This window comes from Dama dama, chromosome 29, assembly GCF_033118175.1.
Source record: "Dama dama isolate Ldn47 chromosome 29, ASM3311817v1, whole genome shotgun sequence".
Lineage (NCBI taxonomy): Eukaryota > Metazoa > Chordata > Mammalia > Artiodactyla > Cervidae > Dama > Dama dama.
Genome location: NC_083709.1, coordinates 31,597,374 through 31,612,793, shown reverse-complemented (window position 1 = coordinate 31,612,793; position 15,420 = coordinate 31,597,374). Strand labels below are relative to the sequence as shown.

Genomic DNA, 15,420 nt, shown 5'->3' with positions numbered 1-15,420 from the left:
ATCTCTGCTATTTCACAGCAGTGTGACCCTGAAAAATGTCACAAACACTAAGGAGAAGGACATGGCAACCCACTCCAGTATTCTTTCTTGAAAATCCCATGGACAGAGGAGCCTCGTGGGCTACAGTCCTTGGGTCACAAGTCAGACAGGACTGAACCAACTTAGCATGCACGCAGGCATGCATGCTGTCTTGATCTTCTTCTCAAGTATGGGGAAAATAACAGTAGTTTTTCATAGGACTACTGTTTGGATCAATGAGTCCATATTACAAGAGGCATAAAATATGCCTGGCAGAAATAATCAGGACACTGAGAGTCCAGAGTAGCTGCCCACAGTGGGGAGACAGGACAGCTGGCCTGAGGCAGTGACAGAAAGGCAACACTAGAAAGACGCTAGGTCTTCGGTAAAAATATTTAACTCGGGTGCTAGTTTCACAGTATATTCAGTGTGTGAACTCTCCTGTGCTCAATGCTGAAGACAGTTCCAATTTCTGTGCTTCAGACTTCTAGAAGTATTCTTAGGAAGTCATAGAAATTCTTTGAGAAAGAAGGAGTAGTAGAAAATGCTTTGATCTACTATAAGAATGCATAATAGGGAAATCATAGAGATCTGATATAAATGCAGAATATCACACACATTACTCATTAATAATGTTTCTTGCTTCTTTAGTATGAGTACTACTCTACTACTCCTTTAAGAAACTTCTAAAATTACCTTCTCAACTCTGTTGGGTTTCAGACTTTCAGCAGCAAAGCAGAGTCAGGAGGAAAAGAGCAAGGGCCATGAAGTGTGAGGTTCTGCTCTCCAAGCCTGGGCTGTCCTGGGTTTGATCCTACCTGTTTTCCATAAAAACTTCAGTCCCTAAGTGCGGGCAGTGTCACCCCCAGAGTCAGTCCTTCTCAGAAATTAGTGCTTTTAGAGGAGAGATTGCTACAAGTATATGCAGGTGTCTTATAATGCAAGTGAGTGTCTTTCTCCGAACAAGTGGCCATGAAGTCAATTTTATTGGTCAAAATACATAAACCACGCACATGCATATTGCCAACTGTTCACAATAACAATGGCTAAATTAACCTATACTCAAGACCATTTAAGTCCTTATATGTGCTCACACATTAACCAAAATAGGATCTTATCATCCTTTTTAGTTTTTGCCAATCTGACTGGTGACACAGAGCATCTAGCAGCAACCATTAGTTTTCCTGTTCCTAATTGATGGTGGTTGTCATCCGTCATACTCCAGCCTTCTAGTTCACCTCTTGGAATTGGTTCGGGAGAACTCTGAAAGAAAAACAATCTGCAGCCAAAGGAGAAATGTACTGGAAGGAACTGGAGCCCCAGCATCACAGAGTAGAGCTCAGAAGAAGAGCTGTGGAGTTGAGACTTCAGTTTTAAGACCAGTATGCTAGAATAGGTGACAACCTTTCCCCATCATATCCACTGGAAATGCAGGTTTCTTCTGTGAATTTCTGACCCATACACAATGCACCCTTTGCTCTTGCATTGTTACTTACCCACGTAAAGATGTTCATTATTCATTTTTGTTCAAACTCCGTGATCTCCAGCTAGAAGACACACAGATTTCAAGGTTTTTAACCAGATCCCAGGCTCCACACTCACACTACCCTCCTGCCATCTGGCTGGTATCTAGTCTGAGTTTCATTTGTGACAAAGACACTTGTGGTTTTCCTGTGTTCAGGGCCCAGAAATGTTTTCTTTTCAAACTCATGAGCTAGATCATGACCTGCTCTGGTTTTCAGGGCTTTAGAAATCAGCCTTGATGGTGATGCCTTCCGAAGATGCATGCTGGAATCATATACCCAACTGTCTATTTACGGTTGATACCTACTGAGCACACATGATGCTGAAATCAAAAGCATTTTGATTGCAGCTTTTTAAGCAACTTATCCATATGATCTGACATTCTGAAAAAGTTAATGAACCTTTCCAATGAAAAACAGGCTACATAGAAAAAGGAATGTTTAATAGATGATCCTTGGTTAAAAGACATGAGAGGGAAAAGGATTTTGAGACTGGTTGAGATTAAGTTGAGATTGGTTATTTAAGATAATTACTGGGTCATAATTTATCAAATATGGCATTCCTTCAGTGAGGAGAGATATATACAAAGTAGCTATTTTGAAAACATTACTGATGATTTTGCTTCCATTAAAGCCAGGAACATAAAAGTACTGTTGGGGCATAAGGAAAATATTTCAACTTGGTGCGAGTTTAAGACTTATCTATTTTAAAAGATTTTTCAAACAATTAATATTACAGGAGAAATTTACCTTTTATATTACTATTGAATGAAATAATTTTCTCAACCCTGGGAGCTCCTTTAAGTCTCAGTCTTGTCCCCAGTCTTCCTTCCCACTGGAGGATCCCAATATCTAGTAGATTTCTGTCCGGATTGTAGATGCCTTTCCCATTGTCCCTGAATTAGTCCTTTTCCCCAGAAACAGCCCTGAATCTGAAAACATACCACAACATGCTCTGATTTTCAGCCATCTGCTGCTGCTACTGCTAAGTCGCTTCAGTCGTGTCCGACTCTTCGCGATCCCGTGGACTGCAGCCTACCAGGCTCCTCTGTCCATGGGACTTTCCAGGCAAGAGTACTGGAGTGGGTTGCCATTGGATTTCCAGCCACCAATCGCAGCATAAACGGGCACCGCTGTAAATCGCTCTGGGTAAAATCTCCTCCCAGGAAGGGGAGGGTGGATACAAGGGCAGGTGCAGACATCAAAGGCTCTGACAGAAGCAGCGGCAAAGCTGCCCTGGGCAGTCGGGCCCGAAAAAGAACTTTCCTCTCTGCTCGCGCGGCCCCAGGCGCTCCCTGGGCTCCGGCGGCTCCCTCCGAGGGCGACCCCCGAGTTCTCCCCGTGGATCCGCCGCCCGAGTTGGCCGCTCTGTACCTGGAGGCGGGTCCAGCTGGGTTTGCGGCGCCGGTCTGTCAGTTCCTGAGAGATCGGGCGCCCCCTCCCGGCCGTTGGGGCGCAGCGAAAGGAGCTTGGAGGGCGGCTTAGCTCAGGGCAGGACCTGAGCTGTTTCCCTGAGGCCCAGGGCAAGTGCTGACTTTCTGAACTCCTGTTTCCTGCTGATGGCCATGGGGATGCTCTGCTCCATCCCTCACAACTCACCCGTTAGCATGCGTCGCCTAGTATTCTTCCAGTCATTTCCCATATTCATGTAATTTGGTAGCATTAAGTATGCTTTACCTATATCCACAAGTACCGTCAGCTTGGGGTTTTCTACAGTGGATTCACTGAATGTTTGTAATCGAATCTCGCGCAGTGGTCATAACTCTCAAGGACCTTGTCCATCACGTATCTATTTTATGGTGAGGATCACTTAACAATCTATGAGTGATCTTGGATAGTGAACTATGATTATTTTATATTTATTAGAATTATTAATTTTGACAAGCACAGTTAGACTCTCAGTAATAACTACCACTTGATAATTTCATTTTGCTTCTTCTAAAAAATAATCAGGATACTTTGTAAATCGCTCAGCTTATCTAGAATTTGGAGGGAGGAGTTAATTAATGGAAATAAGAGCTTTGTAACATCGAGGTATGAAACAAAAAGGAACATCTTGTGTTAGAAGTAAAGTAGGGGAATAAGTGAGAGTTCAGTACATGCAGTGTGCTCAGGTGTTTATGCTGTGGATAGGGAGTTTGGAATCTGACCTATTAGGTTTTGAAACCTGGATTTGCAAATTCATTCTTAGATTATTTTATTCAAATAAAGTCTTAGCAGTGGGCTCTTGAAAAGGAGAATATCAACTCAGTTTCAACTATGTTGGAAGGATTAAGTGAGTCCCTTACAGAGGCTAAGGAATTTGTCGTTGTTGTCACTGTCATTTTTGATGAACACTGATAGTCTGTGGAATTTGTCTGGCAAAAGTACTAGTCGCTCAGTTGAGTCTGACTCTTGGTGACCCCATAAACTGTAGCCTGCCAGGTTCCTGTGCGCAAGGAATTCTCCAAGCAAGAATCCTGGAGTGGGTACCATTTCCTTCTCCAGGGGAACTTCCCAACGCATGGATTGAACCTTGGTCTCCTGCATTGCAGGTGGATTCTTTACCATCTGAGCCACCAGGGAAGCCTGGTAGATCCTTGGTAATTAGGTTCACAGTACAACATGAATAACAGTTAATTAGTAAACAATTCAGGGTGGATGTGCCATAAAAATGAGGGTAGCATCAGGCAATGTGTTCTTTTTCCGCAAATAAATACCGAGAAGGAAACATATCCTAATGAATCTTTACCATAAACACAATACCTTGGTATCTTCTTATTACCATGTTATAGACTAAATGTGTGTGTGTTCCCCAAATTCATATATTGAAACCCTACTCCTTAAGACTTCCCTGATGGTCCAGTGGCCAGGATTCCATGCTCCCAAAGCAGGGAGCCTGAGTTGGATCTCTGTTCAGGGAACTAGATCCTGCATGAGGCAGGCAAGACTTCCCATGGCCCAAGTAAAGAGCCTGCATGAAGCAAAGAAGATGCAATATCCAGCATGCTTCAACTAAGACCTGGCCCAGCCAAATAAGCACATAAATATTTTTAACATTCTTCAAAAACCTGCAGAAACCCAACCCATGAATGTGATCATATCACAAACTGGAATATTAAAGAAATCATTAGGGTTAACAATCAATAAAATGCAGCTCTTACTTTTAATATCATAATTTTACTGTTAACCAGATTAAGATCAGGATCTTTTGGAGTCATTTCATTCCCTATCATTCTCGTTTTTCAAAGCATCTTCTCATTGCCCAAGTGGATTTATCAACTACACAGATGCTAGGCAAGGCTGGTCTCCTCAACCCTGCCAGAAAGGGTTTGTGTCCTAGAAACTGGGGTTCTGATTGCCCATCTCTCTTCCATCTCCCCTTATGCTGATCACATGTGGATTAAAGGAAAGGAAAATCAGCTAGCTGGTCTTCCAAAGCTGAAGGCAGTCAACTGACTCAGGACTTGGCCTTCATTGAGCTTCTGTAAGAAGCAGCCCTGTCCCAGGCTTTCTATTGTTCATATTGGCCTCATCCTCCCCCTCTGCCACAGCCTACTCCCCAGGCATGCCTCACTGCAGTTTGCTATCTCAGAATACCTCATTACGTCAGGGGAAAACCACTTCCCTTCTTCCATATTCAAGACATTGAGACTTACCCTTGTTTTTTGTTGCCCACAAAACAACTGTGCAATTTTACTTTCTAGGAAAGTTGCAAAGAGAAACAAGAAAGTGATAGAGATGCAGCCCCTCTGACTTTCTTTACTTCCCTTTATTGTTCTTGTCTCATCATGAAATAGAATCAGAGCAGAAGAGGAATACCAACATTGTCCAATAAGTCACTAAGTGAATATAAACAGTTTAAATGAAAAATTATGCTCTGGTAAAGGAAAGAAGGCTATTTTTCCTGATCTAGTGACCTGGGTCTCACTGCCTTGCAACCTCAGAGGAGACAGAAACAGAGGAACAGAGATGCCCAGTAGAATCAACTGCCCGAATAAATGACTGAAACTCATTAGATTCTGTGACATAAGCTTCCAATGAGGGACAACACCATCACTGAATCTCCTTCCTCCAGCTCAGAAACTCTGAGCAGAGCAAGTGTTGAAGAGTTTAAGTAAAAGATTTGAATAATAAACCCTATATTTGGCAAAGTAAATATTATTTATCTACGAAAAAGTAAAATAATTGCAGTTGGAAACTCCTCCACCAACTTGCGCAAACATACTTTGGCTCTCAGCTTCTGAGCAGTGCTGACAACTTGGAAACCTGGGGAAATTGGTCAGGAGAAGAAGAGGTCACCACCGAGAACTAGGGTCCTTCAAACAACCACTCCAGTGGAGCGGGTGGGGTTTCAGGAAGACTATCTTCCCAATAAGTAAACAAGCCCTCCACAGAAAGGAGATTCTTGTCCACAGGATGTGGTGGGCCTGTCCTCAGGGAGGGAGTCCAGCAGGTGAGGAAGGGACTCACTCACTCCAGAGGACAGGCTGTGGCTCTGTGTGATCTCTCCCTTGTGAGTGAGGTGCTGCTGGGGAAATACAATTATCTTGGAATTAGAATCTCCTCACCCATGTGCCCTGAGAAGAATTAGGATTCTGGTGGGTGTCCTGGCCCAGTCTGTGGAGGACCACAGGTGTCCAATAAGAAAATGGTGGGAAGAAAGGGTGATGTCTCTAATAGACCTGCCCTCGTGGTTCCCTGAAGGGCAGGGATCTGCAGGAATGTGTTCCAGAAGGAAGAGAAATGTGGGAGGAGTTCAAGGACTGATAATAATCAGCTTCTTCTCTAAGTCAAACACTAAGGAAAACTCATCCTTTGTTTCCAAGAGCTTAACTGCCAGAATGATCTGGTAAATCCCTTACAAATAGGGAAACGATAGGGCTGACAGAGCCTGGCTTCCTATGGAAACTAAGAGGGAAAAAAGGAGCCTAAGAGCAAGCCAACAATGTGTTCATGGATGAGAGGACAGCAACACTTATGAATGAGAGATGAAGGGCAATAACCTGTGTGATATCACATGTCCATCAATTCTGACTTAAGACACAGATCCTATCACAGTCTAGAAGAAAGAAAATTTCTTTGACTATATAGAAAATACGTAACAGAAAACCAAAAAGGAAGTAAAAGTGTATAGAAATGATTAGAAAATGAAAACTACTGTGTTTCCTATTTAATGGCCTTGCTTAGAAAGCATGGCATCAGAGAACCTACCTCAAGGTTCAGCAGACGCTGTCTCCGCCAGCCCAGCAGCAGCCTCATCTTCCCCATGGCCCTCGTGCTCTCTCTACTGATGGCCCTGGTGCTGGTCAGCTACGGCCCTGGAGGATCCCTGGGCTGTGACCTGTCTCTGAACCACGTGCTGGCTGCCACTGAGAAGAACCTCACTCTCCTGGACCAAATGAGGAGACTCTCCCCTCACCTCTGTCTGCAGGAGAGAAAAGACTTCGCTTTTCCCCAGGAGATGGTGGAGGGCGGCCAGCTGCAGGAGGCCCAGGCCATCTCTGTGCTCCACGAGATGCTCCAGCAGAGCTTCAACGTCTTCAACACAACGCGCTCCTCTGCTGCCTGGGACACCACCCTCCTGAAGCAGCTCTGCACTGGATTGGGTCAGCAGCTGGCTGACCTGGACTACTGTTTGCAGCAGGTGACGGGAGAGGAAGACTCTGCCCTGGGGAGGAAGGGCCCCACAGATGCCGTGAGGAGGTACTTCCAGGGAATCCATGTCTACCTGAATGAGAAGGAATACAGCGACTGTGCCTGGGAAATTGTCAGATTGGATATAAGGAGAGCCTTTTCTCTCTTCATCAACCAGCTTGCAAGAACGTTTAAGAATGTAGGATGGAGACTGATCTGACCTTGACATGACTCTCACTGACTAAGATGCCACATCACCCTCATATACCCACCTGGGGTCATTTCAGAAGACTCTGAATTCTGCTTCAGCCACCAAATTTATTGAATTAACTCAGCCAATACATGTCAGTGGTAATAAGCAAGGAGATATAAAAGTACCCAGGTGCACGAGTATCAGTCTATAAGCAACAACTGCTTTGATGTTATTGATATTTTATTTATTTAATGTTATTGTATCTCAATATTTCATATTTTCATATAAAAGATGTATGTCCTTACATTGTATTAAAATTTAGAAAATATATTCCCCTTTCTATGATTCAAATTGTAATTTGTTTTATTTATTGAATACTTATCAAGGACAACTTCTTGAGTTTTTTTATTTTAAAAAACTAAGTCCTTATTTTGTCTATATATACCTATCACAAAACAGTATTTGTTCATTTTATACTGTGGAACAGTTCTATGACTTTCTAACAAATGTCTGTCAAAAGGTGGAATTCTTCAAGCTTTCTGGTGGTGCAGTTTTTAGCACTCTGAGTTTTCCCTCCAGGTTGCCTTGGTTGAGAACTAAGATCTTCTAAGCTGTCGAGGGTGCCAAGAAAATAACAGGTAGAAAGGAGATTATGAAATTGTACAAAATGGTTCATCTTGATGTCATAGGCATAACTAATCCATACCCACTCATTACAGAATGGTTGATATAAATGTCTGAGGGAAGCAGTCCCCTCCTGCAGGAAAGCTGACGACATGCGGTGTTGATGGCCGCTCCTGACTCCTATTACTCTGTCTCCCACCTTCTCCTCAGCCCTGCCTCCTCAGGACTGAGCAGGTCACCCCCTCACACAGCGCCTTCACTGCCTCCATCTCAGGAGCTCCGTTCTGTGCTGGTTTCTTCTAGCTGCACGGTGTAGTCAGAGTGGAAGCCACAGGAAGAGAGCCCAAGGGAAAGGAGAGTTCTAGAAATTCCAAAACCTCTGAATCCCAGCACTGCTATTTACCAACAGTGTGACCCTGAAAAGTCTCACAAACACAACAGGTCCGTTTCCTCATCTTTAGTACGCAGACAATAAGAGTAGTTTTCACAGGATTACTGTTTGGATTCAATGAGTTCACACACAAGAATCATCAAGTGCTCCTGGCAGAAATCATCAGGACTGTGAGGATCACAGTGTGGCTGCCCGCAGGGAGGAGGCAGGACAGCTGGCCTGAGACAGTGACTAGAAGGGGACACTGCAAAGGTGCTGCGCCCCCGGCAAAGGTATTTTCCTTTCACCTTGGGTGCTAGTTCCAAAATGCTTTCAGTGTGAGAACTTTCCTTGGCTGTATGCTGAAAAGCATTCCAATGTCTGGGTTTCATATCTCTAGAAAGCACTCCTATGAGTTCATCAAACACTCTTTGAGAAAGATGAATTAGTAGAAAATGCTTTGATGTAGTACAAAGATGAATAATAGGGAAAGAATAGAGATCTCATATCAATGCAGAAAATCAAACACATGCACAGGCAGGAAGGAAAGAGCAGGTGCTGTGAAATGGATTTCTGCCCTCTAGTCCTGTGGTGTCCCGGGTTGGATCCTAGTTCTCTTTTCAATAAAGCCCCTTGTCTATACTTGCTGGCAATGTCACCTCCTGGAGCCTCTGCATTGCTACTGAAAGACCAAAACCCAACAACGAGTCCAGAAACCAACTGTTACCTCCTCATACTAAAGACATGAGAAACATTATTAATGAATGAAGTATGAATCCTAAAATAGTTTTACCAGTTAAACTGCTTGAAAACAACAATCCTGCTGCATTTTTTCTTTTCATTTTTTGTGGGTTACTGTTGTCTTCTCAGGTGACCAGTGTATTTGTTATCTCGTCATCTCTTTACTTTTCCCTCAATTCTCTGCATCATTTAGTCCAGTTGATTTTTCTGTCCTATCCTACAGTTTTCTCAGCTTTAAAATAGGGAGAAGTGGATATATGTGTACTCAGAGCTGGTTTACACGGTTGTACACAAAAATCAACACAACATTGTAAAGCAATTATTCTCCAATTAAAATCAAAATAGGGATAATGAGAATACTGTACTCCATTCAATATACCATCTCATGTCATTTAATCTATATGATGTTAATACAACAACTTACAAAATTATCAGATATGAGTCAATTATATAAAGCATCAGGGACACAGTAAACATTAACACATTAAAATTAAACATACTAAAATGAGAGTTGTTACTGTGACAGGTGTATACAGAGCTCTGACCATTATTTCATATCTACCTTAGAGAGGATTATGCCATATCTGTGCCTTGCTCAATTCTAATTTTTAATGCAAAACTTCTACTTCTACAAATTAGAACAGGTTAGTCTTCTCTAGGATTGTACAGAGAATATCTACACATTTTTAAATTTTACTAGCAAATGAAATAATCTCACAGCTGTAGCAAGCACGCCGAGATATTTACTGGGCATCAAGTCACCATACAATCAGTGCATTTAGCATATAAGGTTTCTATTAAGTAGCAAATGGTACATTAAGTGGAAACCTACATTATGCTGAACACAAAAACATCTTGATTATGAATTTTAAAGCAACTTATCTGTATGAAATGACATTTTTAAAAGTTCATAAAACTCTCCAATGCAAGACCATGTATAAATTTGAAAGCTTAACATAAGATCCTAGGCTAAAAGAGAAGAAAGAAAGAAAGATTTTGAAAATTGAGATTAATAATTTTAGGTAGTTACTGGGTCATAAGTTTGTCAACTACAGGTTTTGCTCAACTGAACTGAGATGAACAAAGAAGTCATTTTGAAAACATTTGCATTTGATCTTGTTTTGGCATAAGGAAAATATGTAAACTTGGTGTGAGTTTCAAACTTATTTATACATTTTAAAATATTTTTCAACGAGTTGAACATTGAAGGAGAAATTAACCATTTATATTAAATGAAATCATTTTCCCTTTCCTGTAAGTCTCAGTCTTGTCCTCAAGTCTTCCCACAAGAGGGCCCCAATATCTAAAGATGCCAGTCCAGACTTTAGGTGCCTTATCCCCTTTCCCCGAATCAGTCCTTTCCCCAGAAACAACCCTGAATCTGAAAACACACCCCAACATGCTCTGATCTCCAGCCGTGAATCACTGCATAAACGGGCACTGGGGTAAAGCGCCCTGGCTAAAATCTCCTCCCAGGAAGGGGAGGAAGGACACAGAGGCAGGTGCAGAAATCACAGGCTCCAAGCAAAGTGACTGCAAAGCTGCCCTGGGCTGTTGGCCGGAAAAGGGAGTTTCCTCAGTGCTCCCGGGGTTCCATGTGCTCCCGGGGCCCCAGCAGCGCCTTGCCCAGGCCTGGGGCTCCTGCCCACTGGGACTCCCCTGTTCTCCTTGGTGGATCTAGCACTCGAGCTCAAGGCGCTTGACCCGCAGGTGGTGCCCGCTGGGCGGGCAGGGCCAGTTGGTCTGTTACAGGGAGATCTGCAGTGCCCATCCCAGCCGCAGAGGCAGGGGGAAGGCAGCTTTGAGCTCCTTGTAGAGCTGGAGCCCTGGGACTCAGTTACACTGAAGCGCTGAGTTTGGCGATTCCTGGTCTCTCAGAGGGTGGCAATGGTGATGATCACCATTCTCCAGGGCTGGAGAACATCACCCTCCATGTCATCAGGGAAGGGGTTGGCATCTGGTGAGCTTGGTGATCCTGCAGATGCTGGGCTCTGCCAGCCTTTATCCAGCTCTTCCCAGCAACTTCCCGCATATAAGATCTTTAAATAGGCCAGAATTGTCATTTTCTGCACTTTTCTCAATTTTGTTTTCATGGAGAAACTTTTTCCTTCCATCCTGGCCATCAGAGAATGTCACAGCTTTGATGCTTCTTTTGTGTTTTTACAATGGAAATGAAATATACTCACGGAAAAGTCTTAATCCAAAAGGAGCTATTCATCTATATGAGTCAACTCAGCTTGAAATAAAAACCTGAAGCTCTATCTAACTCACTTCTTTAGTCTAAAAGAGAACTCAAAGGTGTGACTACATAGTCTATTGTGACAGTTTAAATTGCACCAAAATATATCTAACCACTACTCTCTGGATGTCTGTTTAAGGTCTAATACATAAGGTTTGAATTTTTCCACAATGATTTTCAGGACCATAGTTCTTGCTTTCTGATGGTCTACAGATAACTGTGACATAATACGGAACATGGGTTAATTCATACAGTTTCTTTATTCTGTCACCAAAGTGTGCTGACCACACACACACATAGGTGACAATGTGCTTGGAGATGTGCATTCCAGAAGAGTCAGGCACGAATGGTGACTGGCCTCCTGGGAGCAGGGCAGAGGTCATCGAGGCAGGATGAGGAGGAAGGAGGCAGCAGGAGCTCAGAGCAGCTGAGGGCAGGATCTCAGAGCTGATGAAGAGGAGGGGCTGGGGGCGGCAGGAAGTCTACTCTCACACTATCTGGGGCTCCTGATGTAGCGGACACCAGACGTTCATTTTGTCTTCAAAAACATCAAGACCACTTTAGTAGCAGCCACAGAGGACATCCTTCACTTCAAATAATACAAAGTTTGCAAATTAGGCTGAGAATGTGAAACGTAGTGAATGATAGCAGTCTTTCATATCAATATAACCAATAGGAACCTCTTTACTCCACCCTTAGTCCAGCCAGGAGAAACTCTGCCTGCAGGGCTCTTAACACTGTCAAGGATCTGCATGTTGAATCCCTAAGTGTTAATTCCAGGAGAGGGACTGCCTTGCAGGACTTTGAAGGGGCCCAGGAGCCCACGTTTCCTTCCTTTGATCAGTGCCTGGTACAGTATGGAGAGAAATCCCACAGTACTTTAAGTTCTTTGCAGTGAACCAGATTTTAGGCAGTTGTCTAATACAACACCATTGCTCTGTTAATAAATGAGAGAAAAGAAGCAGTCCCTTTCTTCAACCTCAGTAAGTTTTAGACCACCTCTGATACTACTTTTTAAGATACAGATTGTGTTATACTTCAAAATAATACTGAGAGAAAAAGAAACCAAATTTGTAGTTAGTTAAATGAAATTTTTTTTCTAAAAGAAAAAAAAATGACTTAAAAAAAATAAAAGATGTGGAGAGAAGGAAATTGGCTAAAATGCTGTGTTTTGAGGCCCACCAAAACCAAAGTCTAGGAGAGGGGACTGCCCAAAAGATTCTGAAGGAGCAGATCCCAAGATTCCACGCTTACAGCAGTCCTGGAACATTATGAAAACAAATCTTACAGCACTTGAATCCTTTTGCTTGGGGCCAGCATCTTGAAAAATTGTCTTACAAAATAATAGCTGCTCTGTGAAGAGTACAAATGAGGTAAACATTTCCTAACATCATCCTCAGTTAGTCTTAGACCATCTCTGGTGACATTATTTTAAGACATAGATTTTTTTTTTAATGGTTAAAGAGACCAGGAAATCGGTTATAAAATGTGACAGAGGGTAGGAGGACAAGAAATGGGACATTCGTATACTTTCCCTGCCACCAGGGAAGCTGGCAACAGTACTTCTGAAGCTATTTCTTGGGTTAGTATTGGGGAAAAGTAAGAAAGGACTTCTCTTGAGTATGAAATGTTAAAAGGCACCAAGTCTAAGACATCAAGATAAATAACATTGTAACTCAATATTAAAAAAATGAAAATACCAAAATATATGCACTAAACAAAACATCAAAATGTTCAAGAAAGACAAGAAATGCCCTTTCATTTGCAAGACCATATGTGTCTTACGAAGAAAGGCTTCTCATTGCCAATGAAATCTGGGCAATTTTCATTTCACTTACAAAATTCTTCCCAAAGAAAATGAAAAGATCAGACCTGGTAAATGCCCTCAACGCTTTGTACAGGACACTGCCTCTTCTTCCTTTCGTTCCTCTCTCTCTCTCTCTCTCTCTCTTCCATCCATCTTCCTTTCTTTTTGACTGCACAGTACTGCATGTGGGATGTTAGTTCCCAGCCACACATCAGATTTGCACCTCCTGCATTGAAAGCACAGTCTTAATCATTGGACCAGGGACATCTGCACTAATTCCTTTGGCTACACTACACTCAAGGTGGAGTGCTGGCAGCGGTGTTTCAGAAACTCGAGTTACATAATAATTATTTAAGACTGTCACAGACGCACAAGAAATTGTCAAAGAAGTGATCTGGAATATATTAATGAGGTGGCTTCCATTAAAGTCAGTAAAGTAAAATCATATTAAATTCTTGTTTCAGTATAAACCATAGCTTAAAAAGAATTTAATGAAATACTAATAAATATTAATATCATTTAATACTAATATTTTAATATATTATCTAACAAATATTTTCGTAAATGAATAAATATTTCAATACTCACATATTTTAATATCATATATAATATTTTAAATGTTTTCATAAAATATTTCAAAAATAAAAAATGTGAACTATTTAATGAGACAAATATAATTAAATCCAAATTTAAACGCATAAAAATACAGTGCTGTGAGTTTTCGAATATTCCTAGTTTTCAGTTGTTCAATACTTATTCCCCCACTTCAGGGCCAATTCCTTGAACGACACCCTGAAAGTCCCCGGTCCTCGGGTGGGGACCGCGCCCCGACACCCCCAGGGCGTCCCCAACACCGTCCCGTCGCCCCGTCGCCGCCGCCAGCTCCCCTTTCCGTGAGCGGTCCCTTCATTGCGACAGAAAGGAGCCCGAATCTGTAAAATCGGCCCCCAAGTCGCTCTGATTCTCCGCCTCAAACGCCTCCCTAAACGCATTTTCTTTCTAAAAGTGGCGTCGCTAAATCTCTGTGCGAGAAGAAAGCACGACACTCAGGGGAAAGCAGAAAACGCAAGGTTCCGGGCTTGCCACCACACAAAACGTCTCTGGCGAGGGCTCGGATTGAAGATTTCTGAGTGCACTACTCAAGGAGTACTAACCTGGCCTCTGACAGCGACGCCTTTCCTGCAGAAAAGGCTGCCAAACCCGGTGAAATGAAGTCTTAGAACTCGGAAACTCACTATAAAACCTGTAAGAAGACATCCTCCGCCCTCCTGTGAAAGCCCAGGGAAGCGCGCTGTGCCAGGACCGGGGGAAGAAACCTTTCGCTCTTTGATTAGTGGTGTCCGCGCGCCCCCTGGTGGCCGCCCAGTGACTCACGGAAACTCTCTATGACCAAGATCTATCTGCTAGTGGCAGGAGTCAAGCTCTGCTCAATCCCTGCTTGTCCCCTTGACAACATTCTTCATACATTTGAGACAGATGAAAACGATCCCCTCTCAGTCATGCCTAGAGCACAGACACGACTTCAAGTGTCCTTGGAGAAGAGAGAATATCACCCCAATCCAGATGACTCAAGGCACCTGTTATCACCAACTGATGCTCCAGCAGATCTTCAACCTCTTCACCAGGGAGAGCAGCTGAGCTGCTTGGAACAGCGCCCTCCTCAAAAACCACTCCAGCCTGGGTCAGAGCTTGGAACAGCGGGAAGAAGTGACTCTGGATTGTCCCGATTTGGGAATTGCTGTCCGGAAGTATTTCCAAGGAATCCATCTCTACTAGAAGGGAAAGGAATACAGCCCCTGTGCCTGGGAGGTTGTCAGAGTGGAAATTGAAAAGTGCCTTTCCCTCATGTAAGAATCTTCAAGAAAAGTCAACAGATAAAATGAAAATTATACTTGTGACACTCTCCACTCAATCACACTGTTGTTTGCTTAAGCCTCCAAAGTGATCATCTGTTTGCTCACAAGCTTAAAAATGTCTGAAATGAAAATCACAATTTTACAAAAATATTTAGACAGAGAAACACAATCTCTTTTCTTAAATAAATAATATTAGAACATAATTTAGAAGATTTTTCTATGTGTTTTGACGGTATATGCTGTTTTCAACATATGAAATTTATTTGTTTGTGGAAAAGCTTTTAAGAGAGTATGGTGTTAAAGGTATTTGTCAGTTCACCTAATGCTTAGCTTCTTTAACAGGTAAACAGCAAAGTGTCAGGCATTTGATTCCAGTGGACACTTTTCTTTCCTTCTATGAAGAGCATAATGCAGGCGTTCTTGATCAGGTGAA

General features: G+C 42.7%; 1 long non-coding RNA gene and 2 pseudogenes across 1 annotated transcript; 2 read left to right on the top strand and 1 right to left on the bottom strand.

Moving 5' to 3' along the window:
• Positions 1–1,258: 1,258 nt before the first annotated feature.
• On the bottom strand, positions 1,259–2,602 carry LOC133048891 (uncharacterized). Its single transcript, XR_009691138.1, has 3 exons — positions 2,486–2,602; positions 1,515–1,565; positions 1,259–1,281 (listed from the first exon to the last, which is right to left on the bottom strand). It is a non-coding gene; the product is annotated as an uncharacterized LOC133048891 (long non-coding RNA).
• A 4,187-nt stretch (positions 2,603–6,789) lies between these two features.
• Positions 6,790–7,360, top strand: LOC133048539 (interferon omega-1-like; annotated as a pseudogene).
• Positions 7,361–14,516: 7,156 nt separating this feature from the next.
• Positions 14,517–14,982, top strand: LOC133048971 (interferon alpha-17-like; annotated as a pseudogene).
• Positions 14,983–15,420: the final 438 nt, after the last annotated feature.